The following is a 26,360-nucleotide window of genomic DNA, read 5'->3' on the forward strand; positions in this document are numbered from 1 at the left end:
ACTGTTAAAAGCTCCCCCTTAAACTACAAACCCCAGAATTCTGCAGGAGGCAGAAACCAGATTTAAAGTGGATTCATGCTGTAGTGCAGGCATGGGAAAACATTTTTGCTTTGGGGCTGTATTATGGGCTCAACCAAGATGGCCAGGCTGGGAGGGAGAGGGCCTGTAAGAGGGTGGGGCCGGGGCAGGGCCTGGGTCAACCTAAGGTTGTCCTCTTGGCATAGGGATGCTTGCCCCTTGTGCCATAAGGATGCTCATCTCATCCTTGTGCCGGGAGGAAAAAAACAGGTGGCAACTGCTCCGATACTCCTTCCTGATCTTCGGGCTGTCCTCCGGAGCATTCTGGAGGTCTCTTAGCTGCTACATGCCTTCCTCGGGCCATCCTCTCAGCATAAGGATGGGACCACTCACACTGTCCTTATGCCAGGAGGGCAGGACATGCTGTGGCTGAGAGCACTCCAGAGGGATCTCAGTTGCTGCATGCCTTCCTCCCCTGTCCTTTCTGCATAAGGATACAGCAGGCCACCATGTCCTTATACTGAGAGGATAAGGAAAATGAGGGCCTGAAGTGGGTGCCCAGGGAGCCGTATCCAGCCCTCAGCCTTTAGTTTGCCCATTCCTGCTCTAGTGTGATGAGTCCAGGGTCGTAACTGGGGTGGGGGTGGGGTAAGAGTTCTAATTTCGCAAAAGGGTTCTAACACACACCCCTCCCCGAAACCTGGTTTACTCAAGAATTTTAAATGGTTAACCAAGTTATGAGTAAACCAGGTTTCTTTTGTAACCTTTAAAGATCTAAACAGTTCTGACCCTGATTACCTGTCCGAATGTATCTCCTGTTATGAACCATCGCGAAGTCTAAGGTCATCTGGAGAGGCCCTGCTCTCAATCCCACCACCAACGCAAACGCGATTGGTGGGGACGAGAGACAGTGGCTCCCCGTCTGTGGAACTCCCTTCCCAGGGACATCATACTGGCCACCTCCCTCCTGTCTTTCAGAAGGAAACTTCGACTAGCAACAAGTGGAAAGAAGACTCAGGCAACCCAGGACAATGAATTGACCCAGATTTGGATTTGGTTTTTAAATGGCATGTCTAATCAATTGTTTTTAATTAACTGTTTTAATGTATTTATTGAAATGTTTTATGATGGTGATGGCACTGTATGGTGCTTGTTGTGAGACTGCTCTGAGCCCCCCAGGCCCCCCTGCAACGGGGGTGAGAAAGGAGGGGTATTGTTGTTGTTCATTCGTTTCTGACTCTTTGTGACTTCATGAACCAGCCCATGCCAGAGCTCCTTGTCCGTCGTCACCACCCCCAGCTCCTTCAAGGTCAATCCAGTCACTTCAAGGATACCATCCATCCATCTTGCCCTTGGTCGGCCCCTTTTCCTTTTTCCTTCCATTTTCCCCAGCATCATTGTCTTCTCTAAGCTTTCCTTTCTTCTCATTATGTGGCCAAAGTACTTCATCTTGGCCTCTAGTATCCTTCCCTCCAATGAGCAGTCAGGCTTTATTTCTTGAAGTATGGACTGATTGGATCTTCTCGGTGTCCAAGGCACTCTCAGCACTTTCCTCCAACACCACTGTTCAAAAACATCTATCTTCCTTCGCTCAGCCTTCCCTATGGTCCAGCTCTCACATCCATAGGTGACTATGGGGAATACCATTGCTTTAACTATGCCAGTGTGATGTCTCTACTCTTCACTATTTTATCAAGATTGGTCATGGCTCTCCTCCCAAGAAGTAAGTGTCTCCTGACAGGCCGGTAGCCAGGATTTCGATTGGGGGGGGGGGGGGGTGAGTCTGAGTGAAAGAGGGTCTACCCCAGCAAACCTTTTGTATCGTTACCCCAATACCCCCGTGCATATGGGATATATTGAGTATGGTGATCAGATCATGATATGAATAAACATAACAGTTTAAATAATGCACCAGTAAGGCCTTTTCGCGAACCACCATGAGAATTTCGGGGGGGGGGGGGGCTGAAGCCTCTCACCCCCCCCCCCCCCGGCTACAAGTCTGTCTCCTGATTTTCTGGCTGGAGTCTGCGGGATATAAATCTATGAAATAAATAAATAAATAATAACATGGCACATTTCAGGGTAGGGTTGAATTTTACCCCCCCCCCCCCCCCCCCGCTATGGCCCTGGATGGGTCTCTTATTATTCTGCAAGTGACTGCAGTCCATCCCTTGGAGCCCCGCCTCCTAACTTTTTCCCTGCTGCGTGGAGAGAGAAGAGGAAGAAAAAACACACTCTTCCTATGCTCAGAGGCGATGAAGAAGACTCAGCATTAAATCCCAGTGGTTCTTTCCGGCTGTTCCAAGGTGCAGGAATCCAGAAATCCATTCTGGGAGGTGGAATGACCACAGCCTTGGGAGATTAGTCCTGCCGCAGCTGAAAAAGGAGCAAAGCCAAGCCGACAAAGGAGTAGTGCTGCAATACGCAGAAGGAAAGGCAGCTCTGTCCGGTGAGGACGTTTGTCCCTAGTTTCCAGCCACGAAAGGAGACGCAAAGAGGGCAGTGGAAAGGGACAGTTCTTCCCCACAAGCAGTGGAAAGGGGCAGGCTCAGCGTTGGAAGCGAAGCCAAGGCTGGGCCAACCCCCGCCCCGCTTGCTCGCTCGCTTGCTTCCTTCCTCTTGCTCTCCAACTCTTTGCTGGCCCGCCTTTGCGCGCCCTCGCTCCTCCTTTTGCCGGCTCCTCCTCCTCCTCCTCTTTCCCCGATCGCAGGCAGGAAAAGGGGGGCCGAAAGGAGGGAGGAGGAGGAGGAGAAGCAGCCACTGACGCGTCCTCCCTCGGCTGAGCTTCCCGCAAAGGCAAGGCGCCGAAGAGCCGGAGAGAAAAGCGAGAGCAACCCAGGCGCTTGGAGAAAGCCAACCAACTGGAGACACAGACGCACACAGAGAGGAAGAGGCTGCGCGCTGGCTCCCGGCGATCAGCAGCAACGGGGTGAGCCAAAAAAGGGGGCGAATCCGTCTCTCCTGCCGGGCCCAGCGCTTCTTTCTCCGCCTGCCAGGCCGAGGGGCCCGCTTGCTTCCCTTTTTGGCTCCTAGCCCGGCTGAAGAGGGCGCGGGTGGCTCTCTTTCCCGTGCGCAAAAACTGGGAGGAGAAGGAAAAGGAGGAGGAAGGCGCGTCTCCGAAGGGAAAAGGAGGGAAGGAGGGGGAATGGTCCCGTTGGGGGGGGGGGCATCTGTATGCATCTGTGGGTCAGAGACACCCGCAGACACTTCTCTGGCTTGGCTCCAAGCGGGCTGTCAGCGCGTCTCCCTTGCCGAGTCCTCCTTTTTTCCCCTGGCTGCGTGTGCGTAAAATAGCCGGAGGCAGCCAGGGAAAAAAAGGAGGACTCGGCAAGGGAGACGCGCTGACAGCCCACCCGCCTGCTTCCCTGCCAAGAAGGAGTGCCCACCAAAGAGTCAGCTGTGTGTCTGTGTTGCAATTGTGGCTCTTGAGCCAGATCTGGCCTCCAGCCTCCCTTCCCAAGGAGAAGCCACGCTCCCATTCTTAAGAGAGTGCCTTTCTTGGGATCTGGCACCGCGCACAGAAAAGCCACGTTTTCTCCCTCGGTTTCCTCCTCTCTTCCTCTCTCCCGGATTGCCTTTTGTGTTGGTGGACTTCTCTCCCAGGCTGGACGGGAAGTAGGACCTTTTCTGAAACCCTTGGGAGTGGCCAAAGGGGAGCCAGCCACTCACTGCTGGAGTGTTTTCCAACCCTGCGCCAAAGGTGGAAGGGATGGGCTCCTCCTCGAAGACTAACTCTGCTGCTTCCCAGTTTTGGGGAACTTCAACTCCCAGAATCCTTGGTCGTTGGCCAAAGCAGCAGGGACTTCTGGGAGTTGAAGTCCTTTGTGTGTGTGTGTGTTGCTTTCTTTTTTATTTTCTCTTTATTTGCTGTCCATGCATGCTCAGGGCCCTTCCACACAGCCCTCTATCCCAGAATATCAAGGCAGGAAATCCCATGTTATCTGAGTTATCAGGGCCCTTCCACATAGCTGAATAGAATCCCACATTATCTGCTTTGAACTGGGATATATGGCAGTGTGGACTCAGGTAACCCAACTCAAAGCAGGTATTGTGGGATTTTCTGCTTTGATATTCTGGGGTAAAGGGCTTTGTGGAAGGACCCCCAATTCAAAAGCAGATATTGTGGGATTTTCTGACTTGATATTCTGGGATAAAGGGCTGTGTGAAAGGGCCCTCAGAAGGATATTCTGGAGATCTATGTGTTGTCGAAGGCTTTCATGGCCAGAATCACTGGTTTGCTGTGAGTTTTCCTGTCTTTATGGCCATGTTCCAGAAGCAATCTCTTCTGACGTTTCACCTGCATCTATGGCAGGCATCAAGAGAGAATGCTTCTGGAACATGGCTATGCAGCCCAGAAAACTCTCAGCAACATAGGCACCTTCCACACAGCTGAATAAAAGCCCACATTATCTGCTTTGATATTGGAATATATGGCAGTGTGGACTCAAGACCCTTTCATACAGCCCTATATCCCAGAATATCAAGGCAGGAAATCCCATATTATCTGAGTGTGGACTTTGGGCCCTTCCACACAGCCCTATATCTAGAATATCAAGGCAGGAAATCCCACAATATTTGTTTTGAACTGGGTTATTTGAGTCCACACTGACACATATTACAGTTCAAAGCTGATAATGTAGGATTTTATTCAGATAACCCAGTTCAAAGCACATATATTGTGGGATTTTTTAATTATTTTTTTTTTGCAGAAGGCCCCCAGTTGATCAATATCAGTGTTTAGCAAACGTTGGTTTTCCAGTGTTGCCTTTCCTCCATGCCCAGTGTGGGATTCTAGGGACGGTTAATCTAGGGGCCCTTCCACACAGCCCTATAACCCAGAATGTCAAGGCAGAAAGTCCCACAATATCTGCTTTGAACTGGGATACCTGAGTCCACACTGCCATATATACCAGTTCAAAGCTGATAATGTTGGATTTTATTCAGCTGTGTGGAAGGGGCCTCTATCAGTGTGTTCCCAACTCTGGTCTTCCAGGTGTTTTGAATTCCAACTCCAGAGCAGATAAAAGTCCAAAACACCCGAAGGACTGGGAGTCACAGCTTTAAAGGATTTAGCATGGCTGGGCTTTTAGCTTCTAATGGGCGTAGTGCAGCACAGGGCCCTTCCTGACAGGCCCTATATCCCAGGACCTGATTTTGTTTATGATAGATTATTTGGCAGTGCAGACCCATAATCCAGTTTAAAGCAGAAAACATGGGATCAGTTCCTGGGATATAGGGTCTGTCTGGAAGGGCCCACAAACTGTTTGACTTCTTGCTAACTTGGATCTGTTGGAAGTTGTAGCTTAAGTTGATGGATGATATTATTATTTTTTGATATACAACAAGATTAGTACACAGCAAACAAGATCACTATGCTGACTTTTGTATTCGATCACATGTCGCACACTTTCCAAGTGTCTAGGATTGTATGATGTATCTGCAAATAATGCGTGCAGATCCGAGTAGGGTGGCCTTTTGTAGCTGATAGATGGTAATTTTGTCAGCGCTGATTGTTTTTCAGTGCAGGCCAAGGTCTTTAGGCACTGCACCCAGTGTGCTGATCACCACTGGGACCACCTTTACTGGCTTGTGCCAGAGTCTTTACAGTTTGATCTTTAAATACAGGAGTTTCCTAGCATCACCTTCTGGGTATGGTTCTTGAGGAAGAAATGGAGCCATTGTAAAACATTGCCTCCCATTCCCCTCCCAGCGAGATGGTACTCAGAGAAGGAATTCTTGGGAAATTGGCACAGTGGCCATTCTGCTCTGTAGTCTCTGTGTGGTATATATACTTGACGCCCCTTATTCATGGATTGTGGTAGATAACCACAATTTTTACTTACCCATATTACAGAATATGTTTGTGAACTTCTCTGGGTTCTCCAACATGATGCTGGTCCAAATGTAGTTAAAATATGAGATGTGTCATTATCCATGGTTTTAGGTATCCTTTAATTGTTTGTGTGTCCCCTTGGCGATATAGTGCTGGTTATAAATAAAGCATTATTATTATTATTATTATTATTATTATTATTATTATTATTATTATTTTACTGGTTCCTGAGAGGAATTATAAGTCAATTCAATCAATGGAAATTTAATGATTCTTGAGACTTGCTATGTGGAGTTTAATTCGTATAGGAATGTGATATGTTTAAACATTTCTGTACTCAGTATCTGCAAGGGATTGCTTGGGAGATTTTCCACAATTCACTGGTGGGTCCTGACCTAACATTTGGGAAGTGACAGGCATTCAGGACCTAGAATGCCAAATATTTGAGTGGCTGCCAAACTTCCCCCCTCCCTGTTCCACCCTTGGATCTCTCCTCCTTTTTGGTGCCAGTGATGGGGAAATGAAACACACCATTTCCCCACACTTCCCATGCAACAGGATACTATGAAAAGACACTGGGCGCCAGAGACCCTGTACTTCCCTGTTTTTGAGTTATTGTGGTTGATGGGAAGATTCCAGGCAGCCTGGCTTCTCTGTAATAACCTCAACTTCATTGTCTCTGTTGATGGGTTTGCACTGAGGTAGGTCTTCTGTTCCAGTTCAGTGTTGATGGTCTGTGTTTTGGATTGATGACTTTTGACTTCTGTGGTATGATTTTGAGCTGCTTCCAACTGTGCAGCCCTCTAATACTTGTTCCTCTTTGCACAGTGGGAAATCTCTCTGTTCTGTTCCCTTTTTCCAGCTTACAGTTGAACCCCATGAAGGCTGATATGTGTAGCATTTGAATTTTAAAAGGAGGAAAGAAATAAAAAGAATATTATTTTCAGTAGTCCAATAATTCCAAATGGAGTGGAGAGGCGTATGTTATGCTACCTATTGCTGTTATAGGAATCAGCCGGTAGATTATATATGTAGCTTCTTTAAGATGAAGGCTATATCTATAATGGTGAGGAATTTGATGGGAAAATGGGAAGAGTGGAGGCTCTTTAGTGCTTCTTTTAGTTTCTCCTGGAAACAGACTAAGTTCTTGCCTTTCACCACTCTCTTCAGGTGTGCAAACTATTAGGACATTGAAGTTGACATGACATTTAAGAGCCTGTTGCCCCAACCACATAATATTTGCCATTTGGTTTCATTATAGCAGCACTTTTCTTTAGTTATATGTCACAGCTTGAACTGAATTAAATACCTGAAGCCTTTGCTCAGTTGGTTTTAAAAATATATTTTTATATTATTTAAGGAAAGATTCAAAGTGGCGACTGAGCTGGATTTTGAGCCACAACAATCCTTCTGTGGCCTCCAAAACATTTTCAAACTGGGTATTTTTTTTTCAATTGGTGTTTGATGTAGCTCCAAAGGAATAACTCATCTGAACATGCAATGAAACAGCATGTACAGTTAGAACAGTTTCTTGTCCAGAATTCGGAAATCTGAAATACTCCCAAATGCAAAATTGTCCACATGGGTGGCTGAGATAGTGACACTTTTGCTTTCTGATGGTTCTCTGTACACAAACTTTGCTTCATGCACTAAATTATTAAAAAAATTGTATATAAAATTACCTTCAGGCTAAGTGTATAAGTTGTATACAATGAATTTGGGTCCCATTTTCAAAATATCTCATTGTGTGCATATATGTAAATACAGGCATCCCAAAATCAGAAATCTGTATAACACTGCTGGTCCCAAACATTTTCGATAAGGATACTGTATACCCTGAAAGAATTTGAATCCTGGCTGTTGAATCTTGACATGGCTAACATATATTTAATTTAGAGTTTCTCATTAGCACTGATGTTTGGTGTAATAGATTATGAGAGTAGCAATCTAAAACATGGGAAATTTATCAGGTTAGGGAAGGGAGTATGAGAGTAGCTTTGCTAGCACTTCCTTCCTGTTGCAGTGGAAATGTTCAGTGTTTGTTCCCTTTCAAAAGCAGCATATTTGTAGTAAGACAGGAATGAAAGGCACCGATTTTAATTGGGCAAAGAAGTGCATTTCATTGCCTTTGCAATAAAACAGTTTGCTAATTCTTTGTTGTTGATTGTACATTAAGCTCTGAACTTTTCGGTTTTTATGCCTGAACAACTTCTTGCAGTTGGTGACAGATTATGAAGTATCATTCTGAACCCATCGGAGAACATGTGTAATTTTTAAGGTGGAGTTAAGCTGAAACAGGAAGTTCTGTGTCCCACTGATTCTGTAAACAAATCTATTTTCATACATGGTGTTTTCATCAAAGCTTGACATTGTAACAAAACAACTATTGTTACTTCAGAAGAATGTTTTCTCTCTCTTAATGCTTACATTAGGTTCAGCCAATATATTTAGCTGATTCCTCTAACACAGAAACTGCTGGGTTTCCTTAAAATGCATATAATCATGGAAACACTTTTAGGTCTGTATGGCAATCAAACAGTAAGGATTATTAATAAATGAGGGATTCCTGTTAAGCACATAATACTCATGTGCTTCAACTGTTGAGTAAGTTTGAAACAAGAGTTTAGTACTTGGGTAGCTCTACATATTATTTATTTATTTAGTACACTTGTATACCGCTAATATCTCAGCCTGTGCGGCGACTCATTGCGGTTTAATATTATGCCTATGTGCTGGCTTTTCATGCAAGTGTTTGCTAATGTGTGTGGTATCCACAGCTACTTGGTGTTTACTGGAAGAAACAGAACTGCATGCTGGTATTTCCTCTAGCAGTTGAAACTGCCCTTTCTCCCAAGTAAATATGCATAGGATTACAGTACGGCAACGTGACCTTGGCATATTTAATCAGAAGTAAGTTACATGCACGGTTCAGTGGTAGTTAACTCCCTAGTATGTGTGCCTTCCAACCTTGATCCTGGTAGTAGCCATTTGGATTGAATCATTCAGCTTAGGGATTTACAGTTTTGTATGCTATTTTCTTTGGATGTTCTTTATTTGCATGAAGACTGTTGCAGTAGCTCACAATGGAGTAAACAAACCAACTAAATGTGGGTTTTGATAGGCCAGATGCTATAGATTTTATGCCACCTTCCAAACCCAGGAGGGTATTGTTGGCACAAAGTGGAACTTGAGTTTGGCAGCAGCAAATAATCTTGCTTTGAGGTTTTCTAAATGCTTATTATAGTACTAGTACTTGCTCCTGAATGACTTCTTTCAGTGCTATGGCATTAAAACTTTAGTTGTATCTACAATTTTGGCTGTGTTTATCACTCATGGAGCCCCTGGTGCTGCAGTGGGTTAAACTGCTGAGCTGCTGAATTTGCTGACCAAAAGGTTGGCAGTTCGAATCCAGGGAGCAGGGTGATCTCCCGCTGTTAGTCCCAGCTTCTGCCAACCTAAGGTAACATTACGTCCAGTCATGTCTGACTCTGGGCGTTGGTGCTCATCTCCATTTCTAAGCCCGTAGACACCTACAAAGTCCTGTGGCCGACATGACTGCACGGAGCGCCGTTACCTTCCCGCCGGAGTGGTACCTATTGATCTATTCAATTTGCATGTTTTTGAACTGCTAGGTTGGCAGAAGCTGGGGCTAGCAGTGGGAACTCATGCTGTTCCCTGGATTTGAGCCTGTGACCTTTTGGTCAACAAGTTCAGCAGCTTAGTAGTTAAACCCACTGCAGCCCCGGGGGTCTGCCAACCTAGCAGTTGGAAAACATGCAAGTGTGAGTAGATCGGTAGTAGGTACCACTTCGGCAGGAAAGTAACAGCGCTCCATGCAGTCATGTTGGCCACATGACCTAGGAGGTCTCAATGGACAACACCGGCTCTTCAGCTTAGAAATGGAGATAAGCACCACCCCCCAGAGTCGGACATGACTAGATTAACCATTACCTTTACTTTATCACTTATATAAATGAATAGCTGCAGCAAAATACACAAACAAAGTGTTTGCCCTTCACATATGTGAAATTTAGGGAAACACTATGATAACTTAGCACTAGAACACCTGTCTTTATTGGAGAGTGCATTGCATTATGTAAAACATATTAAAAAAAATATAGACCAGCCATTGGACAAAAGTACGGCACAATCATTGGGCACAATCTTAATGCTGTCATTGAAACATACTAAAGCCTGTAGCATATTCAGAAGTTTCATTTATATTTCTTCAGAATTCTTTGAACTGGATGTATTTAAAAAACATTTATTTAGAACATTTATATTCCGCCCTTCTCACCCCGAAGGGGACTCAGGACGGAGCACAGCATATATACGGCAAACATTCAATGCCGGGACACACATTCTTATATACATAAACATTAAAAACATTTATCAAAATATTAAAATACACCATTTAAAACCGTCCTAGTCACCCATGTCAAGTCTAATTGGCCTGGTAATCTTTCCTATTGCTGCTTTATTGCCCTGTCCCGAAAACCTGGTCCCACAGCCAAGTTTTGACCATCCTTCCAAAGGACAGTAAAGAGGGGACTGACCTGATCTCACCAGGAAGGGAGTTCCATAGCCGGGGAGCAATCACCGAGAAAGCCCTGTCTCTCATCCCCACCAATCACGCTTGTGACAATGGCGGGACGGAAAGCAGGGCCTCCCTGGAGGATCTTAATCTCCACGATGGTTCATATATAATATAAGATCGCTCTCCATGGAGTCTGGAAGAAAGACTTTGCTTCAGGAGCCGATTCTTTCAGCAAACATATTAAAAAGACCAATTCTGTATTTCGTAGGTTGATTTATGTGTGTGTGTGTGTGAATTTAAATGTGAGTTGTTCTTGGCGGTGGCTGTGGGTGGAGTAAGTGTTACAAGCAATAGTCATGCAAAATATAAGTGATATAATCTCTTTCTTTAAATATCTGTGTATAAATATCCTGGGAATTCTGTTTGGCTAGGACTTCTCAACACGTGTGTACTGACGATCATTTCTGTATATAGGTTTGACATCCACAGTTCATACATCTGCTGCAAGGAACTGCAGTACAACAGCAGGGAACCTGCAGCAATTGTAGCAGCCTTTTCTGAAGCTTATACTTGGTTACCGCTATGGTATGTGTGATTTAAACATAGGGGAATATATGTGTGTGCTTATTAATCTTTCAGTATCAAATTACCTTGTAATTATTGATTTCATTCTGAATTTACTGTTCTTACCATCTTCTGAAATGCTAATATCTAAATTCTTATTGAAAAACCAAAGGGAAAACAAGCCTTACTGTTTATAGCCATGTACCCACATTAATAGTTTAGCTGCATGCTTGATGGTGTTCAAGGAAGTGTAACTCATGGTGCTTATTGGGTGTTATTGCAGGCAATAATAAAATAAGGAGCACGGCATTTATTTGATTGTAAAGGGTTTAACATAATTATAAAACCTAGATACTGATGCTTATCTTTGTTGGAATGTGAAAAGTAAAATATTTCCTGCTGCTTATGTAGAAGAAAGGAAAGTATGATTCCAGTGACCTGTGTACTTTCTGACACTTGATTACTTTTAAAATTACCCAGATGTGCGTTTGCAGTATAGTAAAGGTTCAAGAGTTTTCCAAATCCCCATGGATTGCACAATAAACCAGAACTGGATGTATCCAACTTCCTTGTTTGGAGACAGTTCACAAAATGCAGTAACATAGAGAAAATCTTCCCCTTTTTTGGGTATATCGGAGCAACCGAGAAACTCCTTGTGTTCACTGCTGAAATATAATTGCTAAGGCAATCCTATCTGAAATAAAATTATGTTGCCATTTGAGGTGCATCTCTTATTTAAAATGGTTGCTTCTTTGAACAGGAAAAAGTTTCCCTGCATAAAGATCTCATGGAAAAAAATGCACTGTACTCAGTTTTTCCAGTCATTGGGTAGGTGTGCAAATGCTGTAATCTTACGTATGTTCCCTTTAATGAAGAAGTGTTCAACAGAGCATGACATTCTGAACATTGCTTACACAACTCGTTGTATTATGAATGAGCTAAGCCCAAATTTCCTGACTCCTAATTATAGACAAATATATCATAATATGTACAGGGTTTTCAAGCATGATGCCCCCCCCCCCCAAAAAAAAGCAAATTCTTGTTTATTCTTCGTGTCCTCCGTGAAATGCACACTTATGGGTTATCCCTTCGCGCATGCGCAGCAATCCGGAACTTTCTAGAGATTTTAATGATTTAAAAATGATTATTTGAGTACAACACAAACCCCGCCCATCCCCCGCCCCCCCGGTATATAGGCCGTGGCGTGCGTCTGAGAGGTAGTTCCTTTTTCCGCGCCAAACAGGCAGCATCTTAGGACTTTCTCTCTGCGATCGGACTTCTTTGGCTTTTTTACCAGGACTGTTTATCGACCTCCCAAACTCTCCTTACCTGACTCGGACCGGCTGACGACTCTTTCAGGCTAGCATGTCTTCCCTGTCTTTTAAAAATTGCTCTGCCTGCGGGGCTAATCTCCCCGAGGCAGACAGGCACTCTAAATGTCTCCTTTGCCTAGGAGAAACCCACAATCTCCAAACATGCGAGATTTGCCAAACCTTCACCTCCAGAGCGCGCAAGAGCAGGGATGCGAGGCTCAAAGCGCTGCTTTATGAGCGGGCCCTGGCCCCGCAAACGGCTCCCACTCCTTCCCAATCTTCCCCGATACAGGAGACCTCCCAGCCTTCCTCCCCACACGTTGGGGATAGGCGGGGCAAAGATCAGGCAGACGCTCCCATTGAGGAGCCGCCGAGAAAAAAATCTAAAACAACAAAACAGACCACGAGGTCTTCTAAAACAAAGGAAAAAGCTAACAAACAAAAAAAGGGACGGCAACTCACTGGCACACAGCCCTTGAGTCCTCCTATGTTGCAAACTGTGCCTTTCCTTCCCGGTTCCGCTCTGCATCTGCAGGAACCGCTCCCCAGCATGCTCCAAATGGAAAACCCCTCCCACCTCCCTCCCTTGGAGCTCTTAGCTCCACACTTGGAGCTTGAGACGCAGCCTCCGGAGGATCTCTCCGCCTCACCTCCTCCCCTTCCTCCTTCTCAAGCCTCACCTCCCCCCTCCCCCAGCCCTCCTCAATCCCCGGATCCGGGCGAATCCCCTTCGCCCGCACAGCCCAACACCTCGGCGCACGCGGCCGGACGCCGCCGCCGCTCTCCTTCCCCGGCTCCGCGCCGCTCCGAAGCTTCCTCTCTTCCCCCTCCCAAGAAGGCACGCTCTGTGCCTTTAGAGCACCAACAGCCTTATCCTCCTCATGGCTACCCTTACCACCTTTACCCTCCTCCTCCTCCTCCTTTCCCCTTTTATCCCTATTACTACCCCCATCCTCCTGATACCTTCAGAGGACCCCACTCTCCTCTCCCCTCGGATCCAAATTTTCCCCAACCCCCACGTGACCCTCCCTCAGCCACACTCTCTCGCCCTCCGGATCCCCAAACAGACTTGGAACCCCAAATCTTCCCTCTGGATCCAATCATGCCCCCCCAATTAGACCCAGAAACCATTGAACTGGATGCTACAGATGACACACCAGTCATCCAAGACCCTCAACCAGATCCTGATCCTTCCCCTCAACATTTAGAGGATTTTAAAAAATTCTCAGCACTACTGATAAGGCTTGCTAGATCCTTAAACCTCACCACACCTGAGCCCACAGACACTGTGACAGATCCATGCTTCACCTCCACTGAACAACAAACACCTGCATCCACTGTGTTGCCCACTCTTCCATATTTGTTGAAAATCCTAAAGAATACAGGAGTTGCACCAGCCCTGGTTCCAGCAACTCCTAAAAGAGCAGAAAACTTATACCATATTGATTTATCCACAGCCTCATGGCTCTCTAAGATGCCCAAGGCAAACTCTGTGATAACTGATGCTCAACCAAAACCAGTACAAATAAACCAAGCATCCCCTTCTGACAAAGAAGGGAGAAAACTAGACTCTATGGCCAAAAAATTCTATTCCTCAGCATGCCTTTTCGCACGCATGGCCCATTATGGGGTTTATATGAGTGTATACCAAACTTACCTCTGGAACAAAATATCCCCATACCTAGACCTGCTACCACCAGCAGAACAACCATTGGCTAAAGCCTTCCATGGGGAAGCCCTTCTGTTGGCAAAATTACAAAAAGACCTAGCAAAAAATACAGCTGATACTTCTGGAAAACTTATTGCAGGATCAGTAGCCCTTCGCCGCCATGCATGGCTTAGGGCAGCAATTCTTACCCAGGCTCAACGCTCTCTCATTGAGAACCTCCCAATGGATGAAGCAGGCCTGTTTAATCCTGAGACTGACTCACAATTGGAGCACTCTCATAAGATGAAACAAACAGTGTACAAATATGACCAACAACCGTACACTTATCAAAGACAACGTTGGGGCTCCTATTACTATCGCCCCCAATTTTACAACAGACCATACAACAACTCTTTCTACAGAGGACGACAGAGCATCCACAAGACGCCCTTCACTTCCGTCTAGAGGTCAGTACCGTGGTACCAGGCCCTCTAACAACAACAAACGTCGTTTTTAGCATAACCTCTCCCCTTCCCCCCCTTCCCCCACACAACCAATCACCTACCTTGACAGATTACACTCTTTTCTCCCACAGTGGCAGTCCATCACATCTGACACGTGGGTCCTGGATATAGTTGACAGAGGATATGCGATTGAATTTAACGAATATCCACCAGTGGGAAAAGTCATCCTTACACAACCCTCCCAGACCATATGGGAAGAGGTCCAATCATTACTCCTCAAAGGAGCCATATCTCCCATACCTCCACATACATCCAACACATGTTTCTACTCCCGCTACTTTCTCATAGACAAAAAGGATGGAGGATTAAGGCCTATCCTTGACCTTCGCAAACTCAACACTTTCATTACCCCACGCAAATTTCGTATGGTCACTCTCTCCAACATCCTCCCCTTCATTCCTAAAGGCTCCTGGCTAGCAACTATAGACCTACGAGAAGCATACTTCCACATTTCAATTAGACATTCACACCAGAGGTTTCTCACCTTCGCAGTTCATCACTACCACTTCTCGTTCAATTCTCTCCCGTTCGGTTTATCCACCGCCCCCAGGGTGTTCACAAAGTGCATGGCGGTCATAGCCGCACACCTCCGCCAACAAGGCATAACGGTTTTTCCTTACCTGGATGACTGGATGTTGGCCTCATCCTCTAAAGCTCAATTATGCACAGATATTCATTATACCTTATCTCTTTTGCAGGATCTCGGCCTAGTGGTGAACCACGAAAAATCGCAACTCCAACCAACTCAGCGTATTCAATTCATAGGAACCATCATAGACTCCACAATTCAAAGAGCCTTCCTCCCAGAGGATCGTTTCTTAAGACTTCAACAGGCTATTTTCTCCCTCCTCCACTCCCGACAGGCCTCGGCTTGGGCCATCCAGTCTATACTTGGCCACATGTCTTCCACTACAGCCGTAACCCCCTTTGCTCGGCTTCGGATGAGGCCTCTGCAAAACTGGTTCATCAGGGTGTTCGACCCCCTCCACGATCCACAGTCCCGACTCCTTCACCCACCACAAAAGGTACTCCAGTCCCTCAAATGGTGGACAAAAGCACACAATGTTCGCCTAGGCATGCCCTTCATACAGCCACACCCATCCATGTCCCTGACAACAGATGCCTCCAACTCGGGCTGGGGAGCACATCTCAAAGGGTTCAGAATCAGTGGTCACTGGCTCCCTCAGGAAAAACATTTCCATATAAACGCCCTGGAGATGATGGCGGTAGAGAAAGCCCTTCGGGCTTTCACCCGCATCGTCTCCAACCGCATAATCCAGGTAGTGACAGACAACACTGCAGTAAAATTCTATATCAACAAACAAGGGGGAACACGGTCTCAGACACTGACGTCAATATCAACACGCATCTGGGAATGGTGCATTCAGAGAAACATCCTCCTCACAGCCATTCATCTACCGGGCCAAGACAACACTCTAGCAGACTCACTGAGCAGAACAGGGAAAAACAATCACGAATGGCATCTCCACAAGTCTCAGTTCCAAGCCATTACACACAAATGGGGAACACCGACAATAGACCTGTTCGCATCCCCAGTGAACACTCACTGCCCAATATACTGCGCAAGACTCCGCCCTCACGTATCCCCAGGCTGTCTAGGAGACGCTTTTCTCTTCCGCTGGACACCAGACCTCATCTACCTTTTTCCCCCCCTCCCCCTCCTGTCACATGTCATAGCCAAGATAATCCAGGACAACGCCAACTGCATCCTGATCACCCCTTGGTGGCCACGCCAACATTGGTTTGCCACCCTCCTCCAAATCTCCAACGGGGACTACTTCCACCTTGCCCCCATTCCGGACCTCCTCACAGTGGAGAACGGGCTCGTTCTCCACCCAGACCTCCACTCCCTCCGCCTGACGGCATGGAGGATCAAACCACAGTAAACTTGTCAGACGAAGTATCGCGTATACTCCTAGCTGCTCATAAACCATCCACTACAAAATCATATACTTACAAGTGGTCATTATTTTCAAAATTCACAAAATCAGTGGGCCACGAGCCCATCTCTGCACCCACAAAGGTGGTACTGGATTTTTTAGTTCACCTTTCCAAGAAAGGTTTTTCTCTCTCCTCTGTAAAATGTTACCTAGCAGCTATCTCTTCCTTTAGAAAGAAACGTGGCTTGCCGTCCCTTTTTCAAGACAATCTGGTCCAATTGTTTCTAAAGGGATATAAAAATGTTCACCCTCCTGTCTCCCTCCCTCCACCACAATGGAGCCTGGAGCTAGTACTGTCTCAACTGTCAAAACCTCCCTTTGAGCCCATGTCCTCTAATGATATCTCCCATCTCTCATGGAAGGTGGCATTCCTAGTGGCCATCACCTCGGCCAGGAGGACCAGTGAACTCGCGGCCCTCCGATCAGACCCTCCATATATACGATTCCATGATGACAAGGTTATACTGCGAACCGACGTCACTTTCCTACCGAAGGTAGTCTCCCACTTCCACATGTCTCAGGACATCATACTACCGGCCTTCTTCCCAAATCCATCCTCTCCTCTCGAGGTGGCCCTTCACTCATTGGATGTCAAAAGAGCCCTATCATTCTACCTCCATAGAACATCCACTCACAGAAAGTCTCCCAGACTCTTTTTAAAATACAGGAAAGACACGATGGGGCACCCTGTATCTTCTCAGGGATTAGCCTCATGGATCGTCTCTACGATCCGTCTAGCCTACCAATTGGCAGGGAAACAACCACCATCTCACTTGGTGGCCCATTCAACCAGGTCGGTCTCCACCTCTCAAGCCTTTTTGCGTGGAGTTCCGCTGGATCAAATCTGTAGAGCTGCTACGTGGTCCACGCCGTCCACGTTTGCATCCCACTACAAGTTGGATATACTGGCCAAGAAGGATGCCGCATTCGGCAGAGCTGTACTGTTTTCCTGCGTGGCATGACCCACCTCCAGGTCAGTAGCTTGCTATTCACCCATAAGTGTGCATTTCACGGAGGACACGAAGAATAAATAAAGGTTGCTTACCTGTAACCGTATTTCTTCGAGTGTCCATCCGTGAAATTCACACGACCCGCCCGTCCTCCCCTCTGTCATGCCTATATGTATTATGTCACTATTTGGCGCTTGGGAACTACCTCTCAGACGCACGCCACGGCCTATATACCGGGGGGGCGGGGGATGGGCGGGGTTTGTGTTGTACTCAAATAATCATTTTTAAATCATCAAAATCTCTAGAAAGTTCCGGATTGCTGCGCATGCGCGAAGGGATAACCCATAAGTGTGAATTTCACGGATGGACACTCGAAGAAATACGGTTACAGGTAAGCAACCTTTATTTCTTTCTGTTCCCTTTCTCTAACTTTAGAATGACACAAGTGGTCATCTTCTCATCTATTTTAGTGAATCCATGCCTCCTATGCAAGTCTTATAGCCTCAATCCAACACACTAAGGCCTGTCTCTGACTACATCTCTGGGATTTACCGGACTCTAGGCTTAACTGGAAAGGCAAATGTGAGAGATGTGCCAAGATTAAGGCAAATATAATGTTTTATGTAAAGAAACAGCAGCAGCAGATAACCATACGATTAAATGTTAATTATTAAAATATCAATTAAACTCACATAATCCAGATAATAGTCCAAGCCAGTCCAATTCTCAATTCCATTAGTCCATTATCCCTATTGCACTATTTTCTGGTTGAATGCTTGGTCCTACAGTCTTAATCCTGAAAGACAGGAGGGAGGGAGCTGACCTGATTTCATTGTGGAGGGAGTTCCATAGATGAGGGGCCACCACTGAGAAGGCTCTGTCTCTCATCCTCACTAATCGCATTTGCGAAGGTGGTGTGATCAAGAGCAGGACCTCCCCAGATGATCTTAACTTCCGAGGTGGATCATAAAGGGAGATACGTTCATACAGGTAAGCTGGGCTGGAACCGTTTAGGGCTTTATAGGCAAAAACAGCACTTTGAATTGTGCTTGGTAGTAGACCGGCAGCCAGTGGAGCTGGCATAACAGGGGGGTTGTGTACTCCCTGTATGCTGCTACAATGAGCAATCTGGCTGCCGCCCGCTGGATCATTTGAAGCTTCCAAAGAGTCTTCCAAGGCAACCCCACGTAGAGTTCATTGCACTAATCTCTTTGGGATGTAACAAGACCGCGGACCACCGTGACCAAGACTGACTTCCCAAGGTATTTCCATTGCAATAGCAGCAATAGTTGACATAGTGGAAGCAACCAAGTTTTGATGTTGCGGGTGCTTAATCAACATGACAGTTGCCATAGATTGAAAAAGTTATCTTATGTCAACCAGCAAAACATTCTATATTTTTGTTAGGTATCATGGCCAACCAACCATGGTTTTTAGTAATTTGTGCATGCCAACAAATGCAGAATTTTAACAAACCATGGCGCTTCATCTTATGAAGTGTGAATTTGGTTCAAAAGTAAAGAGAATTTTAATAGTTACACTGTTTTGTATTTCCTTCCTTCCCAATTAGACTTTGCTCTGAAGGATCCTACATTTTGATAAGGGTGTTCTCTGGGGACTGTTTCCCTCAGTCACTTTTAATATATTAAGGATGCTTCTGTCTTGAAATTCTGCAAAGCTTAAACATTTAAAATTCTTCTAAAAACGTCTCTCTTGTGGATGTTGCAGCTGGTCAAAGAATGTTGTATTTTGTGGTTAGCACACTGAAGCTATTACTCTTGCTAGTTCGTGAAGCATTATTTGTTCTTACAATATAAGCCTCCAAGGATCAGACTTGTTTATATTGTATATCATGTTGTCTCAATTCCACTTCATAGAGATTTCTTAGTCCCTGAAACTGAGTCCCTGATTGAAAGTCATTCATCTAAGCACTCAGGGGGCAACTGAGTATGTTGTGAGTGGATTTGATTTTGGTTTTCTTAGTAAACGTCTAAGTAGTCCACAGTCCTGAGAGGTCAAATAAAATGTGTTGTTTTTGAGGGGGATAAATAGGTACTGTATTTTCTTTAAGTGTTCTTGGAAAAACAACATTTTATAATTCAACATAGCTTAACTAAGAGGATATTTAGTAAATCATGACCTTGATTCTGGTGTTTTGTAGGGACAGCAGAGGGCCGCAAATATTTGAGGACCAGTACTTTTTTGACAGTAGGAAAAGTACTTATATATCATGTCAGAAGCAAGTTGAGGGTACAGTTAAATGCATTTAAAAACACAAACTTGGCATTATGCTAAATGTCCTTTGATCAGAAGCTGGCCGCTTGGAGTACCTCTGGTGTTGTTGTAGGGAGGTCCTCCATCGTGCATGTGGCAGGGCTCAAGTTGCATTGTAGTAGGTGGTCTGTAGTATGCTCTTCTCCACACTCACATGTCGTGGACCCCACTTTGTAGCCACATTTCTTAAGGTATGTGCTGCATCTTGTGGTGCTAGCGCACAGCCTGTTCAGCGCCTTCTAGGTCGCCCAATCTTCTGTATGCCCAGAAGGGAGTTCCTCATCAGATCTCAGCCACTGATTAAGGTGCTGGGTTTTAACCTACCACTTTTGGATTCTTGCTTGCTGAGGCATTCCTGTATCTCACATGATCTTAAAAAGCTGTATCTTGATTGGCATGCTGGCTGATATCCGAACAGAGGATGAGTCGGAGATGTCAATGCCTTGGTTCTTTCATTAGGAAAAATAAGTTCCAGTTAATGGTGGTAATTAAGTTTTAAGCTCATTTTGGATGGAAAGTATAGGGGGAGAAAAGGCAGAGAAAATGGTTTTTAAGCATTGGTCAAAGAAGAAGTCAAGGCGATAATACAAATCAGTATAGATGAAATGATTGACATACATATACATTGACGGGATTACACTCCCCCTGAAGTCACAGGTCCGCAGTCTGGGTGTCCTCTTGGATTCATCGCTCACACTTGAGGCTCGTGTCGGCGGTATCCGGGAGGGCCTTTGCACAATTGAGACTTGTGCGCCAGCTGCGACTGTACCTCGCGAAGGCGGATCTGGCTGGGGTGGTCCATGCCTTGGTCACCTCTAGAATGGATTACTGCAATGCGCTCTACGTGGGGCTGCCCTTGAAAACGGCTCGGAAACTTCAATTGGTCCAGTGGGCAGCAGCCAGGATGCTAACTGGGGCTCATTATCAAGAGAGGTCTACCCCTCTGTTTAAGGAGCTCCACTGGCTGCCATTTATTTTCCGAGCCCAATTTAAGGTGCAGGTGCTCACCTACAAAGCCCTGAACGGTTTGGGACCACCCTACCTGCGCGACCGCATCTCCATCTACGAACCCACACGCTCACTCCGGTCATCTGTGGAGGCCCTGCTCGTGATCCCACCCACGTCGCAAGCGCGCTTGGTGGGGACACGGGACAGGGCCTTTTCTGTGGCGGCCCCCCGACTTTGGAACGCCCTTCCAAAAGATCTTCGACAGGCCCCTACTTTAGCAGTTTTCAGAAAGATTCTAAAAACTTGGCTGTTCCAATGTGCTTTCTCAGATTAGGAATTCCCATCCCAAGTCCTAGAAGCACTTTAGTATAATTAAGATCGCTGCACACCGCACTATTTTAATCCTGTGTTCCTCCTGCCATTTCAGCACTTTTAACCCTGTACCCACTGCTCTGTCCGGCCCAGTTTTTAACTGTCCTGATGTATTGTTACTAGTGTTGTTATTCTGCTTAATTATTTTGATTTGCTTTTGTTTTATTGTTGTGTTATGTTTTGCTGTATTGTGTTCTGAGGCTTCGGCCTGTGTAAGCCGCATCGAGTCCTTCGGGAGATGCTAGCGGGGTACAAATAAAGTTAATAATAATAATAATAATAATATACATGTAACATAAAAAGCCTTTGTTCCTATTCAGATCACAGGAGAGTAGATCTTGATTAATTGTATTAAGCTGTTTCCCTGTTAGAGCTGGAGTTGGTTGAAGAACTTGTAAGTGTGCATGGGTGAGCAAATAATTCATACTTGTTAGAAACCAATGTGGACTTTGCAACAGTGTAAATTTCAAGACATGTGATATGTCCTCATATTTATTCCAAAGTATTGTCTAACATCATTTTTGGTATTCAGATGTGTGTTTGGATGGCTAAAACAGTAGAGCTCTGTATGAGAGGCAAGTATCTGACTTCTTCATGGTTTGCAGATAGAAAGAAAAAGCCTGAAGACGAAAATCCTAGGAGAACACCGAGGGTACAGCAACTTTGTGTTTCCAATTCTACCAGCAGCATTTTATTTGACCAAATAAAATGTTCATAAAATTTAGAGATCTTTTTCTTTGTGAGAATTAAAGAAGCGCAACAAACTTTAAAAAAAAAAAGATTATAGGGGAAAATGTGAACAGGAAGAGGAAGTGTCTGCTTGATACTCATAAGTGAGGAGACTCCTTTCAACATTGCAGTTCTAATTTTATATAACAGCAGCCTGCATAGTAGGAGCTTCTTGGTGTGATATCTGTTTTGTATGGTATTTTTAATTTCAAAAACACCATATAAAGATATATTAATCTATAGAGCAACTTTATCTGAATATAACAAATCTTAAACCAGTCTGGCAAGTGTTTAAACTTTAAGGTTTCCCATATCCTGTGCTGCTCTTAACTTCATTCAAGGCATCTGCTTCTATTCATAAACAAGCTTCCCCATAATCCACTCTCTTGGATTCCTATAGATGGAGAAGGGCCTATAATTCACCAAAAAAGGGCTGTATTCGTAAATTAGAAAAGAGTTAATGAGTTCTTTGGGCCTTTGATATGCTACTACAAATGATTAATGATTCAGGAAGTTAGTAAAACGTTCTGTTCCTAGATGCATAGTTTTTGCTCTAGGCTGATAGTTCTGGTCTAAAAACTTAAAGTGTTCTGGATTTGGTTTTCTTCAGAACCCACTATCTTCCTCCTGCAAGCTACCCATTTCCCCTTTTTGTGTCCTGGACTCAACATTATGGTCAGTTTCATCAAGAAAAATCAGATCAGGTTCCTCTCCCTGCTTGGGAATAGTGAGGGAATAGGGGAAGAGGAGGAGATGTCATATGATTCACTTCCAGAATATCAGAAATGTAGCAGAAAGGACTCATTGTACTAGAGGCAATGCTGGAAAATCAACAATATTAGGAGCCATTGACAGCTTTTCTCTTCAGTGACAACAGCCATTCTGCTATCGATTACAATGCAAAGCAGCTACTGGATAGGTGCAATGTTGTATGATAAGTACTGGTCAAACATGCTATTAGTTGAGGTTATAAAATCCTTAGCCACTATTGTGTTGATTTTTCATTGTCAGAGAAGAGCTGGGAAGCGATACCTTTTCCATTTTAACTTCCACATTCTCCACCCAGCATAATTATGCTGGATGAAAATGTTGAGTGTTATGATACAGAAAAGTAACATTTACAAACACATCTTCTATGGCATTGTCCCAATATATATTGCTGGAGTGCAAAAGTGAACTTCTGTCTTGATGTTCAGTAAGTAATGTTTTTGCATGTATACAGAGAGCCTCTAAGCAAATTACATTCTTTTGTCTATTGCATCACCAAAGTCTTTCGATTATGATTCAGACTAGTATAAAGGCCCAATTTAGCTTGAGAACAATATATTTGGTTATCTCAGTGAGTTAATGTGCATCCTTTTGCAGGGGATGTACAAATTTCATAATGAAAAACTTGATTGAATGCAGTGACTTGCAGCAATGTTGATGATTTTAAATCAATCAATTTAATAAGCACTTCTGTCCTTTTAAAAATCCAGCAGTTTTTTTTTTTTTTAAAAAAAAATGAACTGACTTTTCCAGGTGGAAAACTTGTTTGGGTGCTGCTGATTTTCTATGTGTAATTATTTATCCATCTAATTAACTTTCTTTTTGTATTTATAACTAAAACAACTATACTCATTGTCTTAACACCCTAATTTCATAGATGTCATAGATTTTATTTTTGATTGTAAATTTACTGATTGCCTCCCTTCAAAATAAAAGATATGTATCCTGTATACTCAAGAATATTTATTGAAATTTGTGTCAGAAAACCAACCCAAAAAACCTGGGTCAGTTTATCCATGGGTTGATATGAGTATGATACCTTAACTCATATCAGGAACACCCCTTCTGCATTAAGTGGGAAAAGCTTTTACCATCCTGCAAACACCTAAAAGCAGCACACACCCTTGTATTTTCTCTGCTGTGGTGGCACATGTAACTTTTTTGAATGCTTGCATGTGGAAATCGTGGTGATAATCCCCAAGGGATAGTTTGCTCCCCAAGTTGGAATTGGAGTTTTCTCTACCCTGCAGAATGACTCTCTACATACCCATAAGTCATATCAAAATCCATAATTTTGCCCCCAAAACCTACCCTCATCTTATATACATAACGTTGACTTATGTATGAATATAAAGGCAGTCTCCAGCTTATGAACAAGATAGGTTCTGTAGGTCTGTTCTTAATTTTAGTTTGTAAATAGAAACATTTTAAAAGTGTAATTCCAGCCACACACATACATGCTTTTGAAGGCATAGGGAAGGGTTAACACACCCATAGTGTTTGTTTTTCTGTCTATGCCCCTGTTCAGAAAATTGTACTGCACTTTCTGTCCCTGTGATAATTGGATTTTGAAAAATTTGAAAGAAAAAGTAGTGTGAAAGCTTCGGTGGAGACCCTTTTTTCCTATGATAACTCTTTCAGGAATGAATTTCCCTTCTTAGAGGTAGATTTCTCTCATGTCCTATTGTCTCACTCCTGTTCTTAACTATTAGTAAGTCGGATGTTTGTAACTTGGGGACTACCTGCATTTGGTACCTCTGTCTTGTGATCTGTTTCAAATAATTCTTGAATATTTGTGGATGCACTGTAGTCCCAATCACTTCATATCTTGACTTGATACTACTGGTAGGACTCTAGTATTTATTTATTTACAGTATTTATATACCGCTTTTCTCACCCCTAGGGGGACTCAAAGCGGTTTTAGTATTTTTGTTATTGTGAAAATGTGTACTTTTTATCCATTACCATAACTAAGTTGAGTGGGGTGTGGTTCAGATTTCTTTTTTGTGCTAATATTTCGGATACTTTATTTAAATACATCAAGATTGCTACTTTTTGTGTGTTAAAATGACCACAAACAAAATTATTTTACGTGTTTTAGATCTTGAACTATGCAGCATAATGAAACAACCTGTCATTGGTAGTCCTACATAATCTTCATGTTCTTTACACATAAACTTACTTCAAGTATTTTGTAAATAGTTTTGCAGTTCTTGCTTTTAAATGGTCAAAGGTTGTCTTTGGATCTCTATAGTAACCTTTTCTAGATTTCATTAAATCACTCCTGGTTGCTGCTTCTTGAAGCAATTGAGTTTTTCCTCCTTGACACTTTTTTTTGATAGTGTATCACCATTAGGGAACACAGACTTCAGAGACTAGCCTTTTTGAATCAATCCTCCTTTGTCTTGAAAATTTGATATAAGTGAAAGTATAAATGGAATTACCTTCACAAAATAATTTGGGTGTTTAAGCCGTGTTTATAAATACAGTGCTTTGAGTGTTCCTTTGCCATTGGTCTCTGCCTAACAAGCAGCACTTAAATATGCTTTTGCTCTGTTGTTAGCGAGGCTTGCTTTGTTGTGATTGTGTTATATCTTGTTTTTCAAGTAAACCTTTCTTTCATGTCTTTTTTTCTTCAGACACACAGCATGGTCACATCTTTACCTAAATGGAGGCCGTTTTCAAAACATTGTAATCCTACTTTGTCAAACATTGTATTGCACTTAATAACTTATACATGCGCTCTCTGTTAACAAAGGAGCTCTTCTTGTCAGAGCATCTTAATTCTAAGGCTGCGATGTATGGACAAAATTGTGTAAAACCACTGAAGCATTTACAAAAAAAGTATGGTCTGCACATGGAAGCAAAATGCAGAGTTTTGAATATTTTTATTACTATTTTTTATTTTATATATGGCACTAAAATATTTTAACTGATTTCAGTCATATCTCAAGCCAATTATATCTTGATTTCTTATTACAAATACTGTAAGGAAACATAACTGACAGACTTCAGAGCTAAATGATATGCTTTATTAAATATGTAGAACTCAGCTAAGCGTTACTTTCTTTTTTCACTTCAAAGTAAGTGCACAGGGATCTGATCCGGATTAAGACTGTCATTTGCAGGTGGGGGGCCTTCTTCATTAGCTGTTTTTCCTCCTTAAGTCCCTTCTCCTCAATTTCATAAATTTGCTGTGCCAATCATGCTACGCACTAGCCAGAGATTTGAGAAGTGATCATGAGCATATTTGATGAAGCTGTCCAAAGATTAAGACTTTTTGAGAGTGGTGTGTATAAATATGACACCACAGTGGTATGTTTTAGATCCCTCAATGATCTCCGTTTCTCTGTAGCTCTATTCAGGCATTAACATTACTTTTAGGTTAACAATCAAAAAGTGGAGTGTGCTAGCCCACTGCTCCTTAACCTATGGTTCCCAACTTCAAAAGAGGCCCTCTTAGCTCAATCTTGGGATCATGAAAAATTTGGCAGCAGTAAAAGTTTTCAGAATGCCACCCATTTAGCAACAGCATGCAGTGTTTACAGTGGACTCTGCAGAAAGTGATCCAGCTGTCCCCCACAGAAAGGGAAATCAGCCTGTTTAGCGAGCCTTGCACATGCTGCTTTATTTGCAGTAAATGTTTGGTTTTCATACCTATTTTATATACCTAGATATACATCTAGGGGTCATGTAAACATTTCTCAAGCAGAAAGGGGTTGTGAGTGGAAGAAGTTTAAGAAGCCATGTGCTAATCCTACCCTATTGTCATTGCTTTTTTATTTACTGAGAATGTTGTTACAATAGGTTTGGTTCGTGTGCTCCCCTCTTTTCTAGTTTCCGTTAGCCGTGGCATTGTAAACTGGGAGGGGATAATTTTTGTTATACTGTCCATCAAATGACTTGAAGAAACACTTATAT

General features: G+C 43.8%; 1 protein-coding gene across 3 annotated transcripts in view; it reads left to right on the top strand.

Annotated features, from left to right (window-relative positions):
• The first annotated feature begins 2,651 nt into the window (after window positions 1-2,651).
• RAP1A (RAP1A, member of RAS oncogene family) overlaps window positions 2,652-26,360 on the top strand; it is a 119,705-nt gene continuing 95,996 nt past the window's right edge. Inside the window, exon 1 of one of the 3 annotated variants that reach the window (XM_060772791.2) lies at window positions 2,652-2,947. The gene's annotated coding sequence lies outside the window, so the exon portion shown is untranslated. Of the gene's footprint in view, window positions 2,948-10,887; window positions 10,974-26,360 lie in introns of those variants that run through there. The other 2 variants (XM_067468081.1, XM_067468080.1) reach the window with 2 other exon arrangements.

Source organism: Anolis sagrei, chromosome 4 (genome assembly GCF_037176765.1).
Source record: "Anolis sagrei isolate rAnoSag1 chromosome 4, rAnoSag1.mat, whole genome shotgun sequence".
Classification (NCBI taxonomy): Eukaryota; Metazoa; Chordata; class Lepidosauria; order Squamata; family Dactyloidae; genus Anolis; species Anolis sagrei.